Source organism: Alexandromys fortis, unplaced genomic scaffold (assembly GCF_014885135.2).
Source record: "Alexandromys fortis isolate MF-2015 unplaced genomic scaffold, M_Fortis_MF-2015_v1.1 scaffold_1, whole genome shotgun sequence".
In the NCBI taxonomy this organism is placed as follows: Eukaryota; Metazoa; Chordata; class Mammalia; order Rodentia; family Cricetidae; genus Alexandromys; species Alexandromys fortis.
The window spans coordinates 31772155-31799056 of NW_026067927.1; the positions used below are offsets into that span (position 1 = coordinate 31772155).

The 26902-nt window shown below is 51.2% G+C and overlaps 1 protein-coding gene across 5 annotated transcripts in view; it reads right to left on the minus strand.

Moving 5' to 3' along the window:
• The window catches only part of LOC126502569 (semaphorin-4D), an 86303-nt gene that overhangs the window by 27723 nt on the left and 31678 nt on the right, over positions 1-26902 (minus strand). Inside the window, exons 3-4 of one of the 5 annotated variants that reach the window (XM_050143701.1) lie at positions 5494-5570; positions 4013-4080 (exon numbers count right to left, since the gene is read on the minus strand). The exons of 1 other annotated variant lie outside the window; for it this stretch is intronic. The gene's annotated coding sequence lies outside the window, so the exon portion shown is untranslated. 3 more of the 5 variants (XM_050143702.1, XM_050143698.1, XM_050143699.1) reach the window with 3 other exon arrangements.

The window sequence follows — 26902 nt, forward strand, 5'->3', positions numbered from 1 at the left end:
AAGGAAGGGGAGGAGGAGGGCTGTTGGGTCTGACTCCCTCCTCTCCCCCCTTCTTTTCCTTTTTTCCCCTCTACACCACTCACTGTTTGGTGTAATTTAAAACTCACTTTAAACAAAGCGACTGCCACTCCCACACAGACAGGCCGCCATGGTGCCTTCCAGGAAAGCTCTACAGTCATCCTTGAATGCCAAGTTCAGGACCTTGGTCTCTGTGTTTAAATTTAAACAAACGGATGTAACACCTTTCCCTCAGGGGAAGCTGAGGTCTCCCACTGACAGCTGAGGCCCTCCTGCTTTCGGCAGTGACAGTGAATTGTCTCAGAAGAGGGCCTGACATCCCATTAAAGACAGGGTCACAAGGAGCCCATTTACCACACTGAGAAGGAAGACCTGTGAGCTGCAGTCTCTCCAGCAGCCTGCCTGGGCTGTCAGAAGGCAGCTCTCCACCTCCAGGGAACCCTGAAAATCTCAGCAGGGGCTGCAACTGAAAACAGGAACAACCCCCAGCCAGAGCAAGACTAAAGAGTGGTGAGCACACATTTCAGGTCTGGGACCATTAATATGTGTGTATGTGTTTGTGCCCAAGTGCATACACTGTGCATGCAAATCTGTGTACATCATGTACACACTCATGTACATGGCCACACCTGCAAATACCAAGTTAAATGTGTATCTCTGTATGTAACACACACACCAAGTGCATGCATACACATGTGCACACATCTATATCTGCAAATGCGTGTAAACATGTATGACTATATGTCTGTGTGTGCATGCATCTGCAGATATGCACCTAGGGGTGTATGTGTACACACTGCATCTCAGAGGAGATACCAATAGTGACAAGATGGCACAAAGACTTTTAAGCATCCTCCTGGGCACCACAGCAAACACAACAGGGGATCCTAAATGGCTGTGGTAAAGTAAACTGTCCCCTGAACTCCAACCCCACGGAGACACTGGCCACAGGAGCCTGCTCTGTCTACTTCCTACCTGCTCATTTGCTTAGACAAGAAGGTGAAACTGGCTGCCACAGGACAGAGGAGAACCTAGTCACACCTTCCCCCCTGCTGGGTGTGGCCCTCCAACCACTCCCTGCCAGCCACTCGCCAGGCACCCCACCCCCACAATGCTGGCACCCCAGAGATGCTGATGTCACTAGTCCGAACACTGAATTACAGAGGACCTGTCCCTTGAGAGTTCCAGGAGGGGTCCAGGAGCTCCTGAATAGCTGTCTAAAACAAAGCTGTTGTCCCAGCTTTGGTGTTCCCAGGCCCCAGGCATATCCCCAGAGCCAAGATCTTCAACTGGCAGGGGTGTGCTCTACTGTAGTAACCTGGCAAGACACCGCTAGTGGGAGCAGCTGGGCCTCACCATCTAGGTCAACACTCAGTCTCAAGCCACGTGAGCAGGCAAGGCTCAGATAATGCCTCAAATGGGCTCTTACCCCTCCCAGCTCACGCCCCAAACCTGAGCACTAAGTGGGTGGGTGCTGTGCTGGATGGGAACCCAGCATGCAAAGCAGGGCGTGGGGCATGATGGCCACGGTGCCTACCGACCAGCAGTGGTGATGGGGCACACACTAAGGAGGAGGAAGAGCCAGGAGTGAAGTGGGGCTCCATGGGGGACTAGCGGCCACCTGCAGAGACCTGAAGGATGGCATGCTATTAGTTCAATGTGGCTTAAACTTCTGACAGATCCTGACACCATCTCTTCCTACAGGTTTTGTGACAATGAGGGTGGCATTCTGTCACCTCCTCAGGCCCAAGAAGTACAAGCCTGGCCTCACAATCCCCCAGGACTCCAGGTACTGGTCCTGGATCCCAGAGACAGTACAGGGCTATGCAGGGGCTGGTCTTGTGCATACCAGCCTCTGGCCCTGGGTAACCTTCAGCTGCCACCGTGAATGTTACTGTGACATCCTAAATTCCTGTGTGGAGTCCCAACTCCCAGAGTGACGGTGACCGAGGTGGGGTGAGGTCTTTTCGAGGTTATGAGGTCATGAGGATGGCCCTCCTAAGGATGCTCCACAGAACTATCTCCCTCTCCCTTTCCACCAGGCATGATGGACAGTCAGGAGCGAGCCCTTCCAGACACTGACTCGACAGTGGCTCGATCCTGGGCAGCAGCCCACAGATCTGAGACTGCTGTGCTGCTTACAGCGGAGAGCCAATCAATAGTAAAACCCAGCCCGGAGAGGCCAGTACCAGACATACTAGCAGACGGTACTTACTCAGGAGGTCAAAGACAGTGGTGCCTTTGTCCCCGAAGAGAGAAAGGAAACTTCCGTCAACGATGCTACAGAGCACCTCGTTTGCCTTTTTTAAGGCTCCTTTCTTACAGAATGTTTTCTAGCTGCATGAATGGCACCACGGTGTCTGACTCCTCTAAAGAAATGTAAACTGAAATGCCACAATGTGTCCCCGAGTCTCCCCCAGCCAGTGCTGCTGGTTGGAGGACAAAGCATTTTTTTGGGAGGAAGGGACAATAGAAATTAAGCCATAGCAACATTCTACCCTCCTGGGGGGCTTTGGGATGCAGCACCATGAACAATGAGGACAAGAACCTACTACATTATTTGGACTGCAGAAACTGTCACTGGTTCCTTGACTGGAACAGGCCAGCAGGTGCACCTAGGAAGACAGTGTACAGTCAGAGACCAGGGTGGGTGTGCCTGGGTCATACTGTGCCTGCTGCATACCTTCACTGCATTCCGAGGAAGGTGTAGGAAGGCATGGGAGTGACCCATACTGTTGAGAGGAAGTGTTGGTCTGCACGGAGACAGACACTTTCCTCTGGGGCTGGTACTCATGGGGACCGGGGCTCTATTTAATGTGCATGAAATTGCCCATACTTTCAAATTCCTCATAACTAAAGAACCCGAGAAACATTTCAGAGACCAACAAAATTCAAAGACAAATGGTCAGTCAAAAGGAGGAAGAGTAGGAAGAGAAAAAGAAGGAGAAGCAGCAAGACAATGCTTAGAGCCCAGTGCAAACTTAGACTTCCTGAGGAATAATGAGGTCTCGGGCCAGTGAGGCGGCTCAGTGAGTAAAGATGCTTGCCATGCAAGCCTGACGACCCGAGTACAATCCCTGGTACCCATGGTGGAAAGAGAGAACCAATTTTGAAAGTTATCCTCTGACCTCCACTGGCAAGCCATGGCATGCATGCATGTGCCTGGACTCATGTAGTAGTCTCTGCCCCAATGCACCCAGATATCCATGCTATAACCAGCGTCCTCACCCCCAGTGAGGGCTTCCCTCCTCACCACAGCCCGGCCAGGCTGTCTCTGAGGAAGAGCAAAGCTGTTACTTATGTCACCGTGCACTGAGGAAGAGGAGAAGGATGAAGGACGATGGGTTTTACACACTTTCTGGTTATTCCTCTTAGCTTTGTCCAGTTAAAATGCATCACAAATCCTGGGTCGTGTGCCATCAGGAGCCCTCTTCTGGTGCTGTGCCTTCCCACGGCAGGAAGGCGAAGGCCAGTGTGGGTGCTGTAGCCCACACCATGTTGAGAGGAAGTGCTGGTCAACATACAGAGACAGACACATAGAGACAATTGGCACAGGACCCACGCTCACAAATACACAGGCAAGCACAGCCATATGGGAGATACAAGCACACACACAAACTCAAACACACAGATGTGGAGCCGTAAACACACAGGGTCATGGACACAGGGACATGGCCACGTGTCTTTTCTACACCCCAGAAAAGAAGAGAAAGCACACATGGGGTGCACAGAGGGGCATCATGCCATTAGCAGTCACAACCCAGAAGGGATGGGAGTTGGAGGACACATGAGAAAGGGAAGGGAAGGCCATCTGGGGCATCAGTGGTCAGCATCAAAGCCCCATGCTGCCCTGAGGGACGGCAGCCGTGTCTCAGCCTTGGCTCCAATGTACACAGAGCAACAAGGTATCTAACTGTCCATTAGAGCCAATGGAGGCTTCTAGACCGTATCAGTTGCTAACCTGGGCATACAAATCAAACACAGAATGATTTACCTGTACCGTGCGTGGGTCTCTGGGGTCAGTCTTGGCACTTACAGAACGGAATCTTCAGGAAGATTGCTCTGAAAGTATTGAGAAACCAAGAGTCAAGTCCCCAGGTCCTCCACCCTCATGCTCAGCTTGGCTTCCAGATACTGATACAAATTTCTGCTTCAACTTACGGCCCCAGGCAGATGACCTTTCTCCCCAGGACCTACGCTGCTTGTACACTTCAAAGGAAGTGAGGTGCTGGGTAGCCAGCAAAGGGGAAGTGCAGTCTGGGTCGGCTGGCGCTGGCCTCACCACCACACACTACCACTTCTCCTTTCTTTTTCCTTCTCTAAAAAAAAAAAAAAATGGAGAGATGGCTCAGAGGTTTAGAGCATTGGCTGCTCTTCCAGAGGACCGGGGTTCAATTCCCAGCACTCACATGGCCGCTCACAACTGTCTGTGGCTTAAGTTCCAGGGGATCTGACACCCTCACACAGACATATATGCAGGCAAACAACCAATGCACATAAAATAAGAATAAACAAATTTTAATAGATTAATGTTCACCAGGTTGCTGCTCTATTGCCCAGACTAGCTTCAAATTCAGTGTTTTCTTGTCTCAGCCTCCCCACTGCGGAGACTTCAGGGGTATGTCACTACACCCTGGCGCCTCAGCCACTTTTGAGTAACAGAAGCCATGTATGTGCACACCGCCTGTCACAGAGAGCAGAGTCCGTTCACTGGAGAAAGAATCACCAGGCTCAGTTAGCAGGCTTACCTAGCATGCAAATGGCCCTGGGCCCTGTCCCTAACACTGTATAAACTGGGCATGGTGGTACAAGTCCGTAATCACCCCCAAGGCAGAGACGGGATGATCAGGAATTCAAAGTCATCTTTGGCTGCAGAGGGAATTCAAGGCCAGCCTGGACTGCGTGGGACCCAGGCTCAAAAACAAAGACAAGTATAATCTAATCCCTTTATTCTTTTCAGATTTTTAAAAACTCCAATTACACTTTTTATTTATTTATTGCGTGTGTGTATATGTGGGGGCACACTGCCCACAGCACATGTGGAAGTTCAAGGACAACTTGTAAGAGTTGGCGCTCTCTGTCTACCATGTGGGACCCAGGGATCCAATTTCGGTAACAGTGATTTACACAGGAGACGAAGGCTTAGAGAGCAACGTGAAGGCCTAGAATTATGAAATGGAAAGAGTCCCTTTGGGGAGGCCTTCTGTATGTTTGTCACTTCATGAATGGAGGAACCTTGTCGTTTCGTGAATGAGGGAACAGCCAGGGCTGCTCCATACGGCCTGATCAGAGCTCATCACCTCTGTTGCAGGGCAGGGATGACAGTGTTGACCCTTATCCCTAGAGGTTTCTGTGTCCCTCTAAACATGGCCTCTGACAGCTGGATTCACTGTTTGTGCCCATTTCCTGCCCACCAAGGTTCCCAAATTCCTATCCAGTCTCTGACCCCAGCCAGACCCCAAACTCAAGTCACACCTGCTCTGGCTGCAGCAGCAACAGCTCAGACTTCGGGCCTCCAGTGTGTGTTCACCATTTACTCAGACCGTTTTCTTCTGCTTCCTCAACACAAAACCACACAAGATATAATTAGTTCTTGCACTCCAGTCAGCCTGCCATGGACTCCCCCTGAGTGGGTATACGATGGCACCTTAGCCTCCTCCACACAGCACCTACTGGTGGCTTGCAGGATGAAGGACGAGGAGAGAAAGGCTTCCCATTTTCAGAAGCCAGAGAAGTCTGCCTTTCTCTCGCCTCTAGGACAGAAGCTAGGGTGGCCCCACATTCCCAGCAGAAGTAATTGGATCAACAGGCCCTAAAGTCGGAACTACCAAAGTCTGGCTCCTTCAAGCTGGCCTCAAGGAAGTTGCTGGGGCTCTCTGGGCCTGTTTCTCCCTTCAGAAGACAAGCTAACAAACAGCGGTGACCCAAATATCATCTACCTCAGACGGTCACTGCCTCATCTGGAGGTTTGAGGGTCTGAGGTTGATCTATGTGAGGAGCTTCATTCTGAGCATGGCACCCACTGAAGATGGAGCTGCTGAGTGTTACCTGGGTGGCACTCATGCAGCCTGTCAAAAAGGCCTCCCTGAGATGGCCCAACCACACACAAAGGAGCAGAGTGTAGCTGCATCTGCGTTAAGTGTACCAGAAGCATTTTAAGAGTCTGGGCTGAGGCTGGACGTAGCTCAGGAGGTGGAACGCACGTGCGAAGTCTAAGGTGTGACACTCAGCACCGTTCAAAACCGGGTTTGGTGGTGGGTGCCTGGCTATAATCCTAGCTATGGAGGCAAAGGTAAGCAGATCAGAAGTTCAAGGATATCCTCAGCTACATAGCAAGTTCAAGGCCAACCTGGTCTACGTGAGAGACCCTGCCTCTGTTCCCTTCCCCATATGCAACAAGGGTTTTGAAGCACTATGCCCTGCAATGACCACAGGCCTGGATGGCGTATCCTGAACTCCAGAACCCCCACCAGTCTCAGTGGCAGGCACAGGTTGGCAAGAGCACAATGAGACGTGGTATGTAGCAGGACCCCAGACCCCTGGCCATGTCCAGGGCCGTGGACTGTGTCCCCCCCCCCCATTCCTGTTGTTCTCAGCCCCATTCCGTGCAGAGGTGAAGGATGAACACACAGCACGAGAGGACAGGGCCACGGCCAACTGGGATCTGTCTTCTAAGTCCCCAGCCACTAAATGCTACCCTAGCAAACTGCTTTCATCTCCAGCAACTCCTCGGAAAGGCACAACAAAAGGTCAGGCCAGCTCGACAAGGGTCATAATCAAGATTCTCGCGACAGGGAGGCCTAGGTCAGTGGGCGGTTATCTCCTGACTCCTTTGGATGTGGCACACCCACGGGAGGGGCTTTCTGTTCTCTATAGCCCCCAGCACAGTCAAGCTCCCCTAGTTTGCCTGATCAGGGTTTCCAGTCTAACTGCCAACTGTCACACTGCCACCCCCCGGAGATCCCAAACCATACCTCAGCAATTTCACCACGCCTTAAGGTTCTGTTAACTTTTTGTCGGGTTTTTTTTTTTTTAAAGATGGGTTTTTACTGTGTCATCAGACCTGGCCTCAAGTCTTCTTCCTTCCTGCTGAGCCTCAGGACAGCATACCTCTGCTTCTTCTTCATCTTTTTTTTTTTTAATTTGTTTTTGTTTTTTGAGATAGGCTTTCTCTGTGTAACCCTGGCTGTCTTGGAACTCACTCTGTAGAGCAGGCTAACCTCAGACTCAGAGATCCACCTGCCTCTGGCTCTCTAATGCTAGATTTAAGGCTTGTGCCACTATGTCCAGCTGAATGTCCCTGCTTCTTAACCACAGTGGAACCAAAGGAGCCAGAGTTTTTTTATTGACGCTCAGCATGTGGTCACTGTGGACATCTTGTGAGACAAGGCAACTTTACACACTGCATGCCTGTGACAGGAAGAAGCAAGTGTTGCGAAGTCCTGCACTGCTCTTCTCAAGCTGAGGGTGCCAGGGTTCCCTGTGCTCCCGAGACAGTTATGGCGCAACTGCCGCATGTTTACAGCCGGACTCTCTAGTCCCCAAATACCAAATGGCCCTCAGGCAAGATATAAAAGGCTAGCAGAAGACTGAGCAAGGAAGGGTGTCTGAGTCAAGTCTTCTGACACATGTGCTGTGGTACGCATTGGCATAGCGCGCACACACCACACACACACACACACACACACACACACACACACACACACGAACACTCTAGAGGTTGGTAGGATGTGATCCATAGATTACAAATGATCCTCAAACTCATGCATTCTCTCAAGCCACTCACAGGAGCTATTTCTTCTTGACTCCCGTTAAGAACAGTGGCTGTAGGGAACCACCAGCATCAAGAAACAACTTTAAATAAGGCCATAACCTACCAGAGTCCTTGCATCTGTTACAGACACTAGAGGTTACTGGAGGCAGAAACCAAACCAGAAAGATGGCCCCAACAGAACTGCACTCACAGTGTCGCCGAGGCAGCCAGCAGGGCCCAGGAGGGACTCACTATCATTAGACCCAGAAATCAGAGATCGTTCTGCACACTCCAAGCAGGAAAAGGAGAACCCGAGCAACCTCACTGTCCCTCTAACGAGAGCCCCTCTACTCCTGGCAGCCTAGATCCCTATATAGGGCACCGGGACCTGGAACTCTGGGATGAATTTGAGACCCTGGCCCTGAGTGTCTCTGGTCTGGTGAGCCTTACAACAGTAACAGGCCAGGGATGCCAGAGCAGGTCTCCTGTTCTGTGCTGTGCCAGTTCCTAGATGAATCAGACGGTGAAGCACCGTGGGTCACTCACAGGGAGCATGGAAAGCTGGTGAGTCACCGGCACCAGACACCAATGTACCATGGTCTTCCACCGGCACAGCTGCACCTCTTTGGGGGCACAGGAAGGAGATGGACTTATCCCTAAGTACGAGGGGGAAATGCTGGGGTGATATGCAGAACTGCCTCTCAGTTAAGACTGGAGCATCAAACCTTAGAAATCCCAGCAGCTTCTTAGAAAAGCCAATTCCAGAACATTCTTTCACCAAGATAAGCTAGGCTGCGTATACAAATGACAGGTGGCCCTGGAGTCTTATCCCTGCCTCAAGACAATAATTTGTCCTTAACTAAGCTCAATGCCCACTCCGAAGGCCCAGAACATTCCAGGCCTTTCCATGCCAATGAATATGAAGAGATCCCTTGTGAAAGGAAGACCCCCTCACATGCATCCACCAGATCCATTCCATCTTCTCCCTGTGTCCGCAGGCAGAAGAATGCAGGTGACAGTGACCTTAGGGTACCAGATGCAGAGCAGAGGCAGCTGTACAAGGGGGAGGCTCTACTCTTGGAGCCACCAGGGGCTGCCCTTGTTCCAGGGCTGTCAGGCATCCATGCATTTAGAGGCACAGAAACTTGGGGCTCAGGGAGATAGCTAGGTGGGTAAAATGTTTGCATTGCAAACCTGGGGACTTCAGTTCAATCCATAGAGCCCATGTGAAAAACTACACGTGCTGGTCCAAAGGAAGTAGACTTGAGGCATGGGCCTCAGGCTTCTATACTTGCACACCGTACTTGCTTACTCAAGAGTGCCCACTCATATGTGAACATGCACTCATGCAAATACACATGCAAAAAACATTGGATCTTAGCTGAACGTGCACACACTTGTCCTTATTCCTTACACTACTTGTAGTGTGTACCTATATTCACATTAGCAACTCCAAGAAGATAAAGGCCGTGTGGGAGTGTACAGGTTCCACACAGACAGTGAATGTTCCATAAGTAGCTCCATCATGGTGGATCTGTCTGTCTTGAGGTGAAATAGAACTGATCTCCACAAACAAAAGGTGAGAAAATCACAAGCTGTGAGTCAGACAGCCTTCAGGGAGGGGATGGGGGTAAACACGGGGTTCAGGGAACAGTTCAGTCATGGGAAGGGGATTTCAGCACAGGGAGTGAGTGTATCACAAAATTTCGCAAGGAGAGGAAGTTTTTAGCAACATTGCCCCAATCGGCAAGGCCTGTCCAGCTCTACCCAATGCACCCATTAGACAGACCCAGCCTTATCTTACCTCCACCAACAAGCAGAGGGTCTGCAAACCCTCTGGACCCAGCTCTACACAGTCCCCTGTGCAGAGGGCCTCAGATGAGGGCAGTGAGCTGGGACCTGACAGTTCTGCCACGCTTACTTCCTTGGCTGTGCCATCCCACACGTTCAAGGGGATGCCAGCTTGGAGATATTTATCTCCAAGGTGGTTTCTGAACGAAAATTATCCTCCTAACATATGCTCGCCCATTAGGAAGGGTTAAGTAAATAACAACAGCAGGGTGTGCAACACGGGCGGCACACGCCAGGCGTGTCAGCGGTTTTCAGCAAGTAAGACACAATACAGTATTGCATGCAAAACACGTAAGTCAGTCCCAAGGATGGCGTCTGGAGGCTGGGCCAGGCAGCTCCACCCAGACCCACACCTGGAGGGGCAGCAGCTCCTGTTTTTGAGGTGCACGTGGATCTCACATAGGTAGCACCTAGGCTGACCTGGAAGTTGTCACCTGCACACAAACGGAACTACCTGCATTTGGTAGTTTCAGAGGCACTGTAGGCATATCCTCTTGGCACTCTTCCAGGTCTTCTACGTATATGGCTGGGGTCTTCTGTCAGTATCAGCCATAGTACCACATGCACTGCTTCCAACCACAGCTGTTTCCCACCTCGGCATCCTCTCTTATGACGCACCTTGCCTTGGTATCCCCACCAGGTATTCCTGACATCTACAGTCTCATCCACATTGAGATCCGCATCCTCAAAACACCAAAGCCTGATGCACACTCAGGGTTACCTCCCAGGTACCTATCACCTCAGGCCTGTGCCTCTCTTACCTTCACAGCTATGCTGTTCAGCTCTGACCTGTGCCCCCATCATCTTCACACCTGTGGACGGTCCACCCTCTTCCTGCCGCACCCACACTCAGCCAAAGTCACAGTGAGACTACCAGCACCAGCTGTAACCTGGGCCCAGTTTAGCGTCCATCACCTGGTAGAGCTGGCCTCCAAAGGTGCCTGGGCTGCAGTGAGGTTACTGAAACAGACTACTGGTTGTGGCTTGATTCATCTCCTGAGCCACAGGAGATGTGGTTCGATAAAAATCCATAAGCTCCCCAGCGCTTGAGAGGCAAAGACAGGCAAATCTCTATGAGTTCGAGATCAGCCTGATCTACCCGATAAATGTGACCCAATAAAAATCCTTAAGCTCCCTAGCACTTAAGAGGCAGAGACAGGCAAATCTCTCTTAGTTCAAGACCCGCCTCATCTATAAAGTAATTTCTAGACCAGCTAAGGCTGAGACCCTATTTTAAAACAAACAAAAAACTTGTAAGCTCACTTAAAGCATGGTATGATTTTACTTAGTTTACTAGGTCATATGGTTCTTGGGTGCAAATTCTACATATGACAACACTGTATATGATGTCAAAAATCTAGACATGCCTGAAGGAGAAATCAACCTAAAAACCAACTCTCCATCTGGAAAAGACAGCTCAGTATCTCAAAGCACCTGCTCCTCTTGCAGGCGACCCAGTTCCAAGCACCCATGTTGTGCAAATCAACTGCCTATAACTGCAGCACCGTGGGGAGCCAACAAGTTCCAGTCTCCATAGGCACCTGCATGCACATGGCCTACAGTGTCTGTCTCTCTCTCTCTCTCTCTCTCTCTCTCTCTCTCTCTCTCTCTCTCTCTCACACACACACACACACACACACACACANCTCTCTCTCTCTCTCTCTCTCTCTCTCTCTCTCTCTCTCTCTCTCTCTCTCTCACACACACACACACACACACACACACATACACATACACACATGGGGTAGGGGGAGGGAGGAGGGACAGAGGGAGAGAAAGAGGGAGGGAGGGAAGGGGAAAGGGAAGAAAGAGAGAGAGCGCGCGCACAAGTGGACCTGAAAGCCCACATTACTGCATGGGCCACAGTGCTCAGTCTCTTCAAGCATGTAAACAGAAAAGAGGCTCCAAGCCCCGAGTTGAAGCCAAGCTATGGCGGTTTGAATGAGAATGGCCCCCACAGGCTCATATATTTAAATACTTGGTCCCTAATGGTGGCACTGCTTTGGGAAGGATTGTGAAGTACGGCCTTGGAGGAGGTGTGTCATTGGGGTGGGCTCTGAGGTTTCAAAAGCCCACTAGAGGCCCAGGCTTACTCTCTCGACCTCCAACTTTCGGATAAGGCGTGAACTCTCAGTTAACTGTCCCAGTGCCACATCTGCCTACCTGCCGCCATGCTCCCTGCCACGACCGTCACAGACTCTAACCCTCTGTAACTACAAGCGTCCCATTAAATGCTCTTTTATAACTGGCCTTGGTCACAGTGTCTCTCTACAGCAATAAAAAAGTAACTAAGACAGAATCTTCTCCAAGCACTAGAGAGAGAGGGTTCCAGAGCCAGCCTGGGGGCAGAGAAGAGACACAGAGGTGGCCTGGAGAGGCTGGGGGGACACAGAGACAGAGTGGCCAGTAATGGCAGCAGTGGCGTCACTTCGGGCTTGGGTCCCGTCCACAGGATCCATGCTCACCAGCCCGGCATGTGCAGCCACGACACTATGTGAAGAGAACCAGGGAATCACATTCCTCGTGCCTGTGCTGGGTGTTCACGGCACCTTAAGCACCTTATACCCGAAACCACTGCCACCCAGAGAACATAGAAGGGCAGCCAGGCCTCTAAGCCTCTACAGGTTCACCTTGCTGGCTGGCTCCGCTTCCTGGGCACACCCAACAGAAGCACCGGGAAAATGTTTTGTTTTTAGCCCTGTGCATGCTGACCTTTCTCTCTGCTCTGCCGGCCCAGAGCCTGTGGCTGCCTGTCTAGTTCTAAACATATAGTAGACTCACACAAAGGGCACACCCCGGCAGGACCCTGGGGCTGAGGCCACGCTGAACAAAGAAGAGTCTATTCTGTGCCCCTTCCTCGGCTGACCAATATGGTCTAACTTTTTGGTTTGTTTTGTTTAGTATGAAATGGAGAAGGGGGTGAAGGTTTTGCTGTTGCCCACGATGGCCCTGAACTACTGAGTTCAAATGATTCTCCTGCCTTAGCTTCCTGAGTAGCTGAGACTCCTGATACACACGGCAGTGCTGGGTTCTGTCACACTTTGCTGTGCCCATCCCTCAAAAGAACTCCCTTTGGGGATACTGAGGCCTGGTGATGCCTACCACACTGCTGACCCTTCCCAGGAGTAAGGACACATGAGCCACCTTCACTGGACCTTAAATCTCACCTGTCCTCCACCAGTTGGCTTCTATCCAGCACCTCTGTGCTGCCTCCATCTAAGGACTGCAGCACCTGTGGTCCACGGTGCCACTGCAAGCTCCTGCTGGGCCAGTGGCAGTGGCAGCAGGTGGGCATGCTCATGGCCTCTGAACACCAATGTTGGCACAGACGGAGTTCCTGCATCCCTGTTCAGCCTCAGTGCTCCATCACTGACCTCATCTGCCTCTCCAAGGCAAAGATGCACCTCCCCCGAGTACTGCATCAGGGGGGAATGGATGCCTCCCTGGGACCACTACTGAAACAGACTCCAAACTCACTACTTTGAAACAACACAGATACATCACAGAACAGCTCTAGAGGGCAGGCATGCAGAGGGCTGTCTCCAATCTCAGGGTTGCCTGTACCATTGGGCTTCTCCCAGCTCTGTAGGCTGGCCGCACCAGGGACCTTCCTCCATTGCCACAACCATCAAATGGGATCCCAGTGTCCTAGGCCAACTAGGACTCTGTCACCAGCACTGCTGAGATCATCTCCCAGGAAGAGAGTTCATTCGTACAGGCAACTTGTCAGAACACCTTGCAAGAGGGACTAGAGCTGAAACAACGGTTGTTCACTGATGGCTGGGACCACATAAGACCAGGACTGCCTAGCGATACAGACCTCTCAGGACCCCTGAGATGGTCCTGATATACGTGGTGGGGGTGTTCCTGCTGGACCACTTTGTTCCTCTTCCCAATGCGATCACACTGAATAAATCTCCCTTTTCTGCTACTCGCCATTAATTATTTTTTTAATTGGCTTACTGAGGACAGGTAGCTTGGCTTGTTGGGGCTGCCAGGCCCCAAGCTCTAATTGCTCCAGTAACAAAAGCTGGGCCAAGAGACATGACATCAATTTTCATTTGCACAGGTACTGTCTATCACACACCAGAAGGAAGGAGACGAGGCAGGTAGAAACGGACCCTCCTCTTCGGCATTTCTAGGTCACTGTGGCAAAACGCCCACACTAACCCTCTTTTGTCTGATCCCTTCTCTGGGATTTATCACCTTTTATTTAAATGGCTCTGAAACCCGGGTCTGCTTCTTTGGAGTCTGAGTTCTTTTGTGAGAGGCACCAATACACACGAGGATGTTAAAGTCAGCTGGCCTGTCTCCTCCTGGTCTGTCTTTACTATTTTACTTCACAGGCACCAGAGCAGGGCCTGGAAAGTGGCCTCCCCTCTAAAGCAGTGGAGCCCCCCAGTACCACCCTGATGATTACATTCTGGGTCACCTGAATTATCAAGAACAGTCTCTCCACCTCAAGGCTCCACACCAAATCATGATAGCTTCCATGAGGCCCCATCACCACGCTGATGTGAGCGTGGATGTCTTGAAGGATCTGCCCCCTGCAGATCCCCTGATTAGCACATCTGTCACTAAAATCCAAAACTGAGAGAAGGGACTAGAGCCCTGGCAAAAGACACTTGCACCCCACAAAGAGGGTTTCTTTTCATTAGCAAAATTAGTATGTTTGGCAGTCCAGCACAAGCCAGATAAAGCCGACCTCCAAAGAAAAACCTTTTCCCAACATCCAACAAAGGAATGGACCCAGGAAGGAACTCTGTGGGCCCAGAACAGGTAGGAATTTTCCACTTGCCATCCCATAAGACGCACGACCTCCGAGACACTTTTCTTTCAGAAATGAAAATCACTGAGACGGAATGTCTACCCCTTTTCCCTGGGCCAGACAAAAAAACAAGCAAAAAAAAAAAAAAAAAAAAAAAAAAAACAAATAAGCAAAACCCTCTCCGTACTTCTCTTGCATGCAGATCCTAACTTCTAATTGTTAAATATTTAACTGAAGTGGGTGTGGGGAGAGGCCAGGAAAGTAGAGAGCGCCCATGAGATGGGAAAAGGCTTCAAATGAGAACGGAGAGGAGGGGAATGGGACTATATCATTTGGAAGCAGAAAGGGGAATATTGGGGGGGGGGGGATAAGATGGGGAAATCAACCAAAACTAAGGACATATGCCAATGCCATAAGGGAACGTGTTACTTTATAAACTCATTAACAAGACAAATAAGTAAACAGAAGTGTCTGTCAGCAGCCTAACTTGTAAAGAGAATATATAAATAGCAGCCCCCCAGTTGAGACACAGACAGAGGTTTGCTCCCTGGAAGGAGCCTATGCAACCTGCCCCAGACCCCACTGTAGGAAAGCCCCCTAAAGCTCGCTCAAGGCTCAGTCTGCAGATCTCCTGGCCTTTGTCTCGTGGTTTCTAGAAGTTATAAGATGGCCATAGCCTCTTTCCCTCTCCAGTTAAGCTAAACTCTAAATTAATCCTTTTCCCTTTGCCTATGTCTGTTTCCTGATTTCTTTTGGGATTCAGGAAACCGAGGCTGTTGGTTGATTAAGGCCCTGAGTGTCCTTCCATACAAACATGGAATTGCTGGGACCCAGTGAGGGAGGATGGAAAGGAGAGGGCTGAGAGCCCGTCTTGCAGGCAGCCGCCAGCCTTCGGGAAGATGCCCACAGTGGACACTTGTTTGCTGCTGTTTCAGGTAAAGCCTGTTTCTGCCGGGAAGCAACAGACTGGCATTTTAACAAGGGGAAGTCCACAGTGCCTGAGTCAGCTGCTTGAGCAAGCTGTGTTCACCAGGGTCACTGAAGGGCACTTCCCAGCATACCTGCCATAGCACGTGCTCCACAGGGACGCCAGAGAGTCAGGTAGAGAAGGGGTCGGTCCAGGGGGATGAGCAACAACTGTGGACGGAGGAAGAGTCTCAGGACCCCGGAGAACATGGGAAGTTGCAAGACTACACAGACCAAAAGTCTCTGACTTTAGAAGTCACTACACCACCGGAAGCCCCCAATCTCTGAGCTCTGGTTCCACGGCTTCAGTCCCAGGAACTCCAGGTCAGGCACTGCCATTTGGTCCTGGCCTGTAATTTTTTGGCCGCTCCCTGTCCTCATCCTTAGGTCAACACACACCCTAGTCCTTTGACTTCCACACACATGGGGCATCAAAACCGTTGATTTACAGACCCCAGTGGCATGAGACGAGGGCACTCCGGCTGTGCCACTGTCCTACACAGCAGCCACATCTGGGCTCTGCGGAAGCTGGTATAGAGGGTTTCCTTCCCTGGGCTCTGGAGCCAGCCAAGTCCCTGCCAGGGCCACACCCACAGGCAGCAAGCCAGTGGCCCTAGGCCAGACAGAAACCTGAGATAAATAAATTCAAACAACAAAAGGAGTGTGGCCCAAGACAGCGTCAGCAGATGCGGGTGATGACTAGCTACTTCCAAGAAGGACCCAGGGGTCGTTCCAGGCTAGGTAGCACCAAGCAACCATTGAACGATAGACTGGCTCTGTCGCCAGGCCATGCCCACTGCCTTCAAGGTATAGGCCAGTCACATGCTCAGACTAAGCATCCACTCTCCGCCTAAGTACCCTTTTTCCTCCATTCCAAGCCATCTGGGCTCCTGGAAGGTAGGTGCACTCTCAGGATACCCCACTTAGACCTGAGCCATTTGCAAAGCCAGAGGGAACGCCAAGCCCCATTACTAACCCTGCATACCTTTCTGCAGCTGGGCTCCTTGCCCTGCTCTGGCCACTGCGTCCCTGGCTGCTAGCAAGATCGGCACTTAGGACTCCTCCGGACCACTCAGGACCCTCGTGTGGGACCTCTGCCTGCCTGAGACATCTGTCTTGAGAGTTGGGGTTACACTCTGGGATGGGGTGAGGGGGACGTGCTGCAGGCGGCTGGGCCCACTCTTGTTACAACAAGGCACCCTTCAGCAGTGGGACAAGGCTCCGTGGTGAGCTCTCTCTGCAGGTCGTGGGACAAGCCTGTCCCCATTCTCTGCCCTGTAAATAGCGGGGCTGTTCTACAATGTGGGCCTGATTGTTTTCCTACATGGGCTGATTCGGGGCATGGGACAAGCTAAGGAAGGAGAAAGGCTGCCTTACAGACCTGAGGAGGGGGGACTAACCCTGCCCTCACTGTGCTGGCTCCTGCCTACCAGGCACAGCCAAGGGCCACCCTCTTGACCTAAAGAAAACACTTTTTTTTTTAAAACAGTCACCCACATCTTCAAGGTTTTCCTACCCCTAGCCATTAGAATGTGGGAATGAGACCTTCCAGAGGAACAGACATGCTGGATCCCTTAGACACGCGGCCCTTACCTGGTTCTGTAAGACCCTGGGCCAGACCTGAATGCAAGGGTGACCCAGTCCCCTTGGCAGTAATGTTCAGAGTATAGCTCATCCACAGAGTCAAATATTCCTCCTGCCCTTAGTGACAACATACAAAGGCTTTTATAGCACACGCTTCCCCACACCTGCAAGCACCACCCACATCCCAGAAGATGCAGGACTCAGTTTGACTTGTCTCAGAGGCACTAGCTCAGCAAACAGCGAAGACCTCGGCAGCCGACCCAGACCCCATAATACAATGCCTCAATCTGTTTACGATAGAACGCAAGAGTGGGTGTCTATTTTCAAAATCGTGTGTTTTCCTTAGAACAAAACAAAACCTAAAAAAGAAGAAGAAGAAAGGAAACAGCCAGCGAAGAATTTACTGTACACGCTGCAGCCAAATGAAAACCAGCTGGCCCGTGACCAAGCTCAACCACATTTCGGCGCCACTCACAGGCATTAACTCATCCTGTTTGGTCCAAGAGCATGCCACATAATACGTCTACATCAGTGTGGGGCTCCGTGGGTCGCCCGCATCAGGCTGCCAGGGGCTGCGCTGGGGAAGTGGCAGGCCTGGGACATCTGAGGCCAGCCTGACCTGGCTCACCCGGAATGGCCAACATAACTAACAAGCATGTCAGTGTCCTCCCTCTGAACCCACCACGTCCTGGGAGCTACCAGGTCGTGGCACCTCTATCCCCACACAAACCCACTGTTATGTTGGTTTCTCACCCCCGACCCTCATCTCTCTCCCTGATGAACTAGGGAAGAAAAGTTAAGCAGATTATGCATAACTGAATATGCAATTAAGTACTGCTAAACACTACTAGAGTTTTGAGTTCTGTGTTGGGCTTTCCCTAAAATTTTACTGTAAACATACCTCCAACGCTGTCTGTAAGCGATTAAAATGGCCACGAGTAGGCACATGAGAAGCCTTGAACAGGGAACCACGGGCCCCAAGAAACAGCTTGGGTGTCCTCATGTCAGCCAGGTCATTCTGGACACTCCCTGGTCACCCTGAGGATACTCCAGCAGTTACAGAGGATCGCTACAACCATGGCTGACATCATGCTCCCGTCATAACCACTCAGACAGAGCTTGATGGGAATGTAGCACTCCAGAACCGCACAAGTCTGAGCAATCTCCATCTTATCAAACAGATATTCTCACTTGGACCAGAGAGGGCACACCTTTCCAGAAGGCCCGGCAGAGCAAACATGATCTTTTATTTGTATGAAGGGTTGCACCAAAAACCCTTGCCACACACTGCTCCTGGCCATGTAACCAGACTGTTCGGTTCACTTTTCAAGTTAGTCAGGAGACTCTTCCCTGTGTTGTCCTCTGATGTCGCAATGAAAGGCTTAGGCCCAACGAGAGGCCTCTTCCAATAGTCTTTGCCTACTTCAGATTTTTATCATAAGTTAAGTGGGCTGAGTTGGCAGCACCAAGAAGAGACAATGGGGCAGCAACAGCTGTGGCGGTGGCGGTGCTACCAGCAGAAGTCATAGCAGCAAGATGGTGGCTGAGGGGGCCGGGGCGATGGATCCATGTGTAAAATATGAACACTTGCATTTAGATTTTCAGAACCCATGTCTATCTGGACACAGCGGTGTGTGGCTGTGATCCCAGCACTCCTACAGTGTGTGTGTGGCGGGGGGGGGGGGGGGGGGGGGACGGGACAGAGACAGGCCGATCCCTAGAAGTCACTGGCCAGCTAGCTCAGTGTACACAGAAGCAAACTATAAGGAGACCCTGTCTCAAACAAGGCGGAAGGTGAGGACCAACACATCAGGCTACCCTTTGGCCTCTGTGTGCATGGCATGCATACATGCTGTTGTGGAATAGAGCTTGTTCTTTTGTGTGGAATATTTGTTTAATGGTGCAAAGATGTGTTGCATTCTTTTATGTTACATTTGTTTAACTCTGTGAAGCTGTGCTACTTTGCCTGTCTAAAACACCTGATTGGGTCTAATAAAGAGCTGAATGGCCAATAGCTAGGCAGGAGAAACAGGTGGGGCTGGCAGGCAGAGAGAATGAGAGAGAGAGAGAGAGAGAGAGAGAGAGAGAGAGAGAGAGAGAGAGAGAGAGAGAGAGAGAGAGAGAGAGAGAGAGAGAGAGAGAGAAGGGTAGAAGAAAGGGAGGGAGGAGTGTGAGAGAGGGAGAAGGAGAGGACACCAGAGCCCAGCCACTCAGCCACACAGCCAGTCACAGAGTAAGAAGAAAAGTAAGATATATAGAATAAAGAAAGGTAAAAAGCCCAGAGGCAAAACATAGTTAAAGAGACATGGAATAATTTAAGATAAACTGGCAAGAAACAAGCCAAGCTAAGGTCAGGCATTCATAGGAATAAGTCTCTGTGTATTTATTTGGGAGCTGGGTGGTGGGAACCCTAAGAGCAAGGAGAAAAAAAAACTACACATGCACCTCCATTTGTAGACAACACACACACACACACACACACACACACACACACACACACACTGGCTGAAGAATTGAGAGGCCAGCAACAGAGAAGACCAAAGATAATAAAATACAGAAAGGGTTTTTTGTTGTTGTTGTTTTGAGACAGGATGTTACTGTTTAGTTCTGCCTGACAAGGAACTCAGCATAGATCAGGCTAGCCTCAAACTCAGAGTTCTGCCTCCCTCAGCCTCCTGCGTGTGTGCTGGGATAAAGGCGTGTGCCACCACATCCAGCCCAGAGAGAGTTGCAGAGAGCCAAAGATGAGGGACTGCAGGCCTTGGTCACAAGGTTTCGAGAGCTAGCACGTCTTAGATTCGCTGTAGGTTTCAGAGTTACGACACGAGCTGTTGGTGGGAGCCACAGGTCCCCAAGGCATGGGAGCCGTAGCACTAGCTGCCGCCAACCACTGCTAAGAGCCAAGGGATACACTACTGGTCCAGTGCCAGCCACTGCCAGCTAAAGCCCAGAGAAAGAAGCTTCCAACCTGGGCACTTGCAACCAAACACCTCTGGCCTCAAGTGTCAGGAGCAAACTGACCCTAGCTCTCAGGACTCAGCATCAGAGTCTGCCCATATCTACGCCTTCATGCTGGAAGGCTTGGGCTGTCAATCCAACTGCTACTAAGCATTTAGGAAAAGAGCACAAAGCCCCCCAAACCCTCTCTGCAGCTGTCTCTCCACTCTTCCACAGTATAGCTGCACAACTATCCCTAAACTCCAGCTCTGACTAATGGTTATTTAAAAAGAGGAGGAGGAGAAGAAAAAGAAAAAGGGGGGGGTACCTCCAGGGACTCGGGAGGTGTCTCAGTGCTTGCTACACAACCAAGAGGTCCCAAGTTGGGGTCCCAAGCTCCCATGTAAAAGAGTCAAGCAGGTGGCAACGCATATAGTCCCGGAAGTTGGGGGATGGAGATAGGTAGATCTCAGGAATTCACTGGCCAGCCAGTCTAGCCAAAAGCAGCCTCTAGCCTCCACACACATGCACGCGCACATCCACCCACACATGCACGCACACAGGCAGGCAGGCATGCACACACCGTACACAAATGCAATAAAAAGAATAAACAGAATATCAAGAGCTCTCTGCTTCCTTCAGATTAAAATCTCAGCTCTGTACCGCAAAATAGTAGTTGGCTGCCTGATCCGCTTCTCACCAGCACACCAGCTACTGACTGCTTCTTTATACTTCACCTTCTGCCTGTACAGCAGCCAGGCCTTCTGGAGAAATGTCCCCGATCTGAAAAGAAGGAGTCTTCCTCCCCAGTATCATGTACACCTACCTACTCACACACACCTGCACACACTCCCTCCAGCTCACACCCACCTGCACACACTCCCTAGCACCAACTGTCAGCAGGGGACCAGAGTTACTCTCATGGAATCAGGCAGGCGGAGAAACACGGGAACATGCCTTGGGGTGTGTGTAAGATGTGTGCCTGGTGTGCCACGTGGTAGTCAGTCCTACTTGAGTGCTGAAGATGAGCTAGCTTGGCCAGTCGACTGGAGGAGGAGCTGGGCCAGCAGGGGTCAGCCCGGCCCATAATTACCCTATCTATGACTTCTCTACTCTGGTAGTGTTTCCCCAAAATGACAAAGTAAAGTGGAGATTTGCCAAGTGCAAGCTCCCAAACTGGCCTGCTCAGCAGCCTGCTTTCCTAACCACTCACAAGAGCAAGGCCTTCTAAGAACAACAGCCTCCTCCCATTGCAAACTGCTTCCTCAGCACCCAGTCAGCGCGAATCAAGCCTCAACCTGTCGTGGCATATTTTGATCGCCTCTGACATTCCCTAGACTGTCAATAAAGTTTACATCGAGTCAGAGGGCGGAGCTAGCTGCTAGCTGACCATTGTTAGCCACAGAGATTTTGGAGGACCCGGGATATATAAGAGAGACACAGGAAGTAGTAAGGAGGGACTTAAAGAGATTCACAGCCCTTTAGGATTGAGGAAGGAGAAAGAGGAGGTCGCTGGCCACTTCTCCGTCACTTCTCTGATCAATCAGGTTTTTACTCCAATATCTGACTTTTGTATTTAATAATAGAACAATATAACTAATGGCTTCCTCAACCCTTATCTCATGCATGTGGCCCAACCAACCCCACATGCCACCATACTGAAAGAAATGCCTTAGACCAAATCAGCCTCACCAATAGGCCCATTTCTACACACACACACGCACACACACACACACACACACACACACACGCACGCACGCACATGCGTGTGCTGCACCTCTGACAGCTAACAACATCTGCAGGGCCTGGCCTCTGGGCACGATGGATGACTGTAAAAGCCAGGCCTCAGCTAAGGCATGTGACAGTGTACGTCCGAATGTCAGGATGATCCCAAGAACAGGAAAGAGAAAGAGGGCAAAGGGCCGATCCCCCTGTCCTGCAGCTCCTCCTCAGGGCTCGGGGGCCCCTAGCTGAGTGCTGCCTTCCTCTCCAATGGAAGCTGCCTGGCCACTCTGCCCCTCACCTCTTCCGTCTCCTCCCAACAGCTCAGTCACCTTGTCTATTACAAGTCAGCCTCAGCCGAAAGCAAGAGGGAGCAGTCACTGTGGATGCGGGACTGGCAACTACAGGATGAGGACTGTGCCCACCTCCTCTAGAGTGACTTGGCAAGTCACAGCCTAGGCACAGGAATGTCTGTGACAAAGCTCTCAGCCCTCTCAGCCCCGCCCCCAGCAACCTTGAAAGGGCTTCTCCAGATGCCATTACTATTGACCACACCAGGATCCCACACAGAACATGGTGTGTGGATTAACACCCAGCAAGTCTATGAAGGAGGCTGTGTCTCCCTCCTAGCCATGATACCCAATGACCTGCGGCTGGGCTCCTCCCTTCCCAGGGGCCAAGCCACACTCTCACACCCAAGAAACGTTGCTGTCCAGATGCTGGAGTTAAGGCCAGTGGGTAGAACAACCATGAAGGCCAAGAAAGGGGGCTGCAGTACCCTAGCCTGGCCTCGCTGGCCTTCCTGCCTGATCTTAACCCAAGCACCTCTGGGAGGACAGTGTGGAGCTGGCCTCTTGTGTCACAAGAGCACAGAAAGAATGAAGAAACCAGGAGACAGCCAAGTGTACCACAGCTGAGATGCTGAGGAGAAAGGGAGGGGATCAGAAAGCTCCAAACAGAAATAAAACATGTCCGCCTGGGACCAGCTTCCCCTGCTGCTGTTCATGGGAGGCTTTGAAAAGACAGCTTTCCAATAGAGGAGGCTCAACCCCACAAGCACCCAGGACACAGAAGAGCAGGCAGGCGGCTGTAAGTCTCCTGCCCTGCCACTTCCTCCACCCCCAGGAAGCTGCTTCTCCCCAGACCATGACTCAGTCTAGAAGGCCCACCTGGACCCCACTGGGCTCCCCCTGGGAAACTCCAAAACCACTTCCTGGTGAGACCTGCAAGGCGACAGCTGGAGCATGACCCCTCTCCTGCCCCAGGGCAGAGCCCATAAAATGAGAATCCCTGGTAAGAGATGGGTGTTTGCGTCCCAGGCTGTGGAGGGGCTGAAAGAAACATGTAAGGAAGGATGCCCTGATACCCACTCGACCCACAGGGTCTTGTTAGCACATCTAGACCCCTCCTCCAAGACCTATCACTCCACCCACCTGCCCCCAAGCCCTGCCCCTCTGTCCACCTTTAACTTAGACCTAGCTGTCACCTACTTATCCCATCTCACTGACCTTGAAGAAATGTTACAGCTGCTGTTGCTGCAGCAAGCTGGACGCCAGGAACGTAGCATTCATCCCTACACAGCAGAGCCACACTCCAGCAACATCACTGCTACCATGAAGCAGCCACGGACAGAAGGGCCTGCCTGCCCAGGACCAGCAAAGTCAGGCAGACCCGGCCCAGTGACACCTGGGCCAACCTCATCCCACGCCTACCTCGGAGCTGGGGGCCCAGGCTGTCAGTCCTGTGTGGGGTCAAGCACCTGCAACTCTCGACACCTCCACCCACAGCTCGGGTGCGGCTGGGTCACACACAGGCAAATGCAGGTTTGACCTCATCATGCTCCCAGCAAGGGTGGGACTGAGCAACCAGCTCAGCAACACAGAGAGTTTTCAGAAGCCATGGAGCACCAGCCACCAGAGGGGCAGGCAGTGTCTAGGGACAATACTCAGAAGAAGACCCAGGCCTGGCAGTTCAAGGTCAGGCACACAATCCTGGAACACAGATGTGACACACACACACACACACACACACACACACACTAACAGGTGGATGTGGGCACAGAACAACCCTCTCATACCCGCCAACTGTTGGTGCACAGACTATCCCATGTATGCACTCACCTATCCTGGACAGAGTCAGACCACAGACACCTACAGGAAACCTACGAGGAAAGCAGGTCCCCCAACACAGAGGCCACCTTCTATAGCCAGGCCCACCACAGGCTGTTTTCCAGTTGGTGCTCATTGCCTTACACTCTGGCTTCACTAATTTCACATCTGGGTTTTTGCTGTCCGCGTCTGACTTTAAAACAGGATCTCACTGAGCCCAGCCTGGCCTCAAACTAATATGTAACAAAGATGGCCCTGAACTACCAAGCCTTCTGAGATTACAGAGGTGCACCATCACGCCTAGTTTTATGTAGTGCAGGAGAGCAAAGCTACCGAGGGCTTCACACACGTTAGGCAAGCATTTGGCCAACTGAGGTACATCCTCCGTTCTAGCTTCACCGGCTTCTAGACGTTACTGCAAGCACACAGAGGGTGCTGGGAACTTGTGCTTGCCTTTCTCCCTGGTTTTCCCTGCTCTCCTCCACAGCCCCTTCAGCACGGCGACTGTGCACCCTGACCGTCCTCTGCAGAGGGAGCATGTGCCCACCACGCATTAGAGGAATCTTCTCTCATCATGGTGCTAACATAGCATGTGCAGGACACAGAGGTGGAACGTCTTCACTGTTGTCAGCATACTCCATAGAACCGTCACCAAAGTGACTCGGATGTGAACAGGCAAACAGGTCAATGGGGAGCGGTGGCATGTCCTCTTATGAAGAACATTAAGAAACCACTGAGCTGAAGTTCAACTCATGAACCAAAGAAAGAAAAGAATGGTTGTTGCCAGGTGCCGGTACACTGTAAGGACCCAAAACTGGGCCCCTTCTTCCCCAGAAACACCATCACCAACCCTGACAACCTGAGTTTAATCCCACACAATAGAAGCAGTGAACTGAGTCCACAAGTGGCCTCTGACTTCCACCCAAGCTATGGTACACTCGTGTGTATACACACACACACTCTTCCCTGAAGTCCTCCCTCAAACATCTGAATTCATGCTATACAATTCAAACTCACAAAATAAAGTTCCTGCATAGCCATTCTATCTTAACACCGACACTACAAACCTTAAGAATGAAGAAAAGGACCTGAGCATTATGGGTTTCACCTGACTGGCAAATGAGACACTCATAAAAGCAGCCAGCAGAAGACAGAGTTGGGAATAAGCAAGATGGCTCAGCTGGTAGAGGTGCTTGTTGGTGAGCCTAACAGGAGTTCCATCTCCAGAAGCCACACGTAGGAGAGATCTGAGTCTCTCAAGTTGTCCTCTACTCTCCACAAATACGCCTTGGTAAGCATGTACCCCTACTCCCTGCTTCCACACACGCAGAGAATAAATAAATGAGATAAAAATTAGGAATTAGTGTTTCAAATTTTTCTTAAGAACCGGGAGTCAGTGTTTCAAAGCAAAAGCATCTAGAACACCCAGCCCCTGCTGAGGAGCAAGGCGAGCAGGCGACCCAGCAGAAGCGGTAGCAGGACGCGAGGCTGGAACCACTCATCAGGGTTCAGGGACAGGCGGTGTGACCACAACACCGCTCTCCAGCAGACACTTGTCATGCAGAGGGAGGGAACTGGGAACAGGGTCCACCACTAAGAGCAACAGTCAGATCCTTTCACAGAGTAGGCCGGCAAGTTCTACCAAAGCCAAGAGCCACACACCCTGTGACCCAGCAGTGCCCCGCCCAGAGGTCACAGCCTCGGAATGACAGCTCTGCCATAGCTGAGGGTATCTGTGGAGGTACTGTTTATCCTGACTTCCTGTTTCCCCGTGGCTGCCCTTACCAATTACTAAAGCCCAGAAGCTTAAAACAACAGGCATTAACCCTCCCTTGTCTCTGGAGGTGGGAAGCCTTAAGTCAGTGGCATTGGGCCAAAGTCAAGGACCATATTAGACCCCCAAGAATTACGTCAAGGCTCTTCCTGTGTCTGGCGGCTGCAAAGGGTCCTTGCTTGTGGAGTTCTTGGTACCCCCAGCTATACAGAGAAAGACATTCATGGGGACGGTCTGACCGGCGACTAAAGAGGATGCAATCGCTAAATGGAGACCCCTGAGCTCCCAGGCAATCTGCAGGCATTTGCTCCCTCCTAAGGACCACACACATGGGGAAGGCCTTCTGATTTACCGAGTCCTTGGATTAACACAGTAATCTCATCAGAGCCCCATCTAGGGCCGGGGAGATGACTCAGTGGGGAAAGAGCTTGCTGCACCAGCATGAGGACCTGGGTGGGTCTGGGTCTCCAGAACCCACAGAAAGCTAAGTAAAGTAGCATCTATCCACAACCCCATTTCACCTACTGCAGGGGTTCTCAACCTTACTAATGCTGCAACGCTTTAACAGAGCTCCTCATGCTGTGTTGACCCCCCCAACCATAAAATTATTTCCTTGCTACTTCCTAAGTATAATTTTATTACTGTTAAGAATCATAATGTAAACATCCGACGTGCAGCCCCTGTGAAAAGGTCAATCAACCTCCAAAGGGGTCATGACCCACAGGTTGAGAACCACTGTCCTATAGGAAGCTGGAAGGTGATGCAGGAGAAGCCCTGGACCATGGGTCAATGAGTCTGGGGCACACAAAGGCAAAATAATAATAATAATAATAATAATAATAATAATAAGAAGAAGAAGAAGAAGAAGAAGAAGAAGAAGAAGAAGAAGAAGAAGAAGTAGAGTCTGTTTCAAATAGAGTGGAAGGCAAAAACACCCACACGTGAGGTCGTCCTCTGAACTCCACAAGCATGTATGGCATGATGTCCTGACATATATGTGCTCACATTTACACACACACACACACACACACACACACACACTTAAGAAAAAACATCACAATGCCCTCCAGACACCCAGAGCGATGTCTGACAGAACATTAGGCACCAGGGGCCCAGGCGGGTTGGGGTAAAATCCATCTTGACAGTCACTGCTCCAGGGTCCACCTCATCTCCACAGAGCCAGCTCTACACAGCATCTTGATTCCTCCACCCTCCTACTAAGAGGGCACCTGTGACTGCAGCCAGGTTCTCCCAGATAAGCTCAAATAACCTCTCCATGAGGAAGACCTTCAATCTGACCACAGCCACAGGAGCTATTCACACAAGACCACATGAACGAGGCACTAGGGTCAGAGTCCGACAGCCCTAGGGAAGTTACACAATCTGTAGAAAGCCATAAGAGCAGAGAGCACAATGCCCAG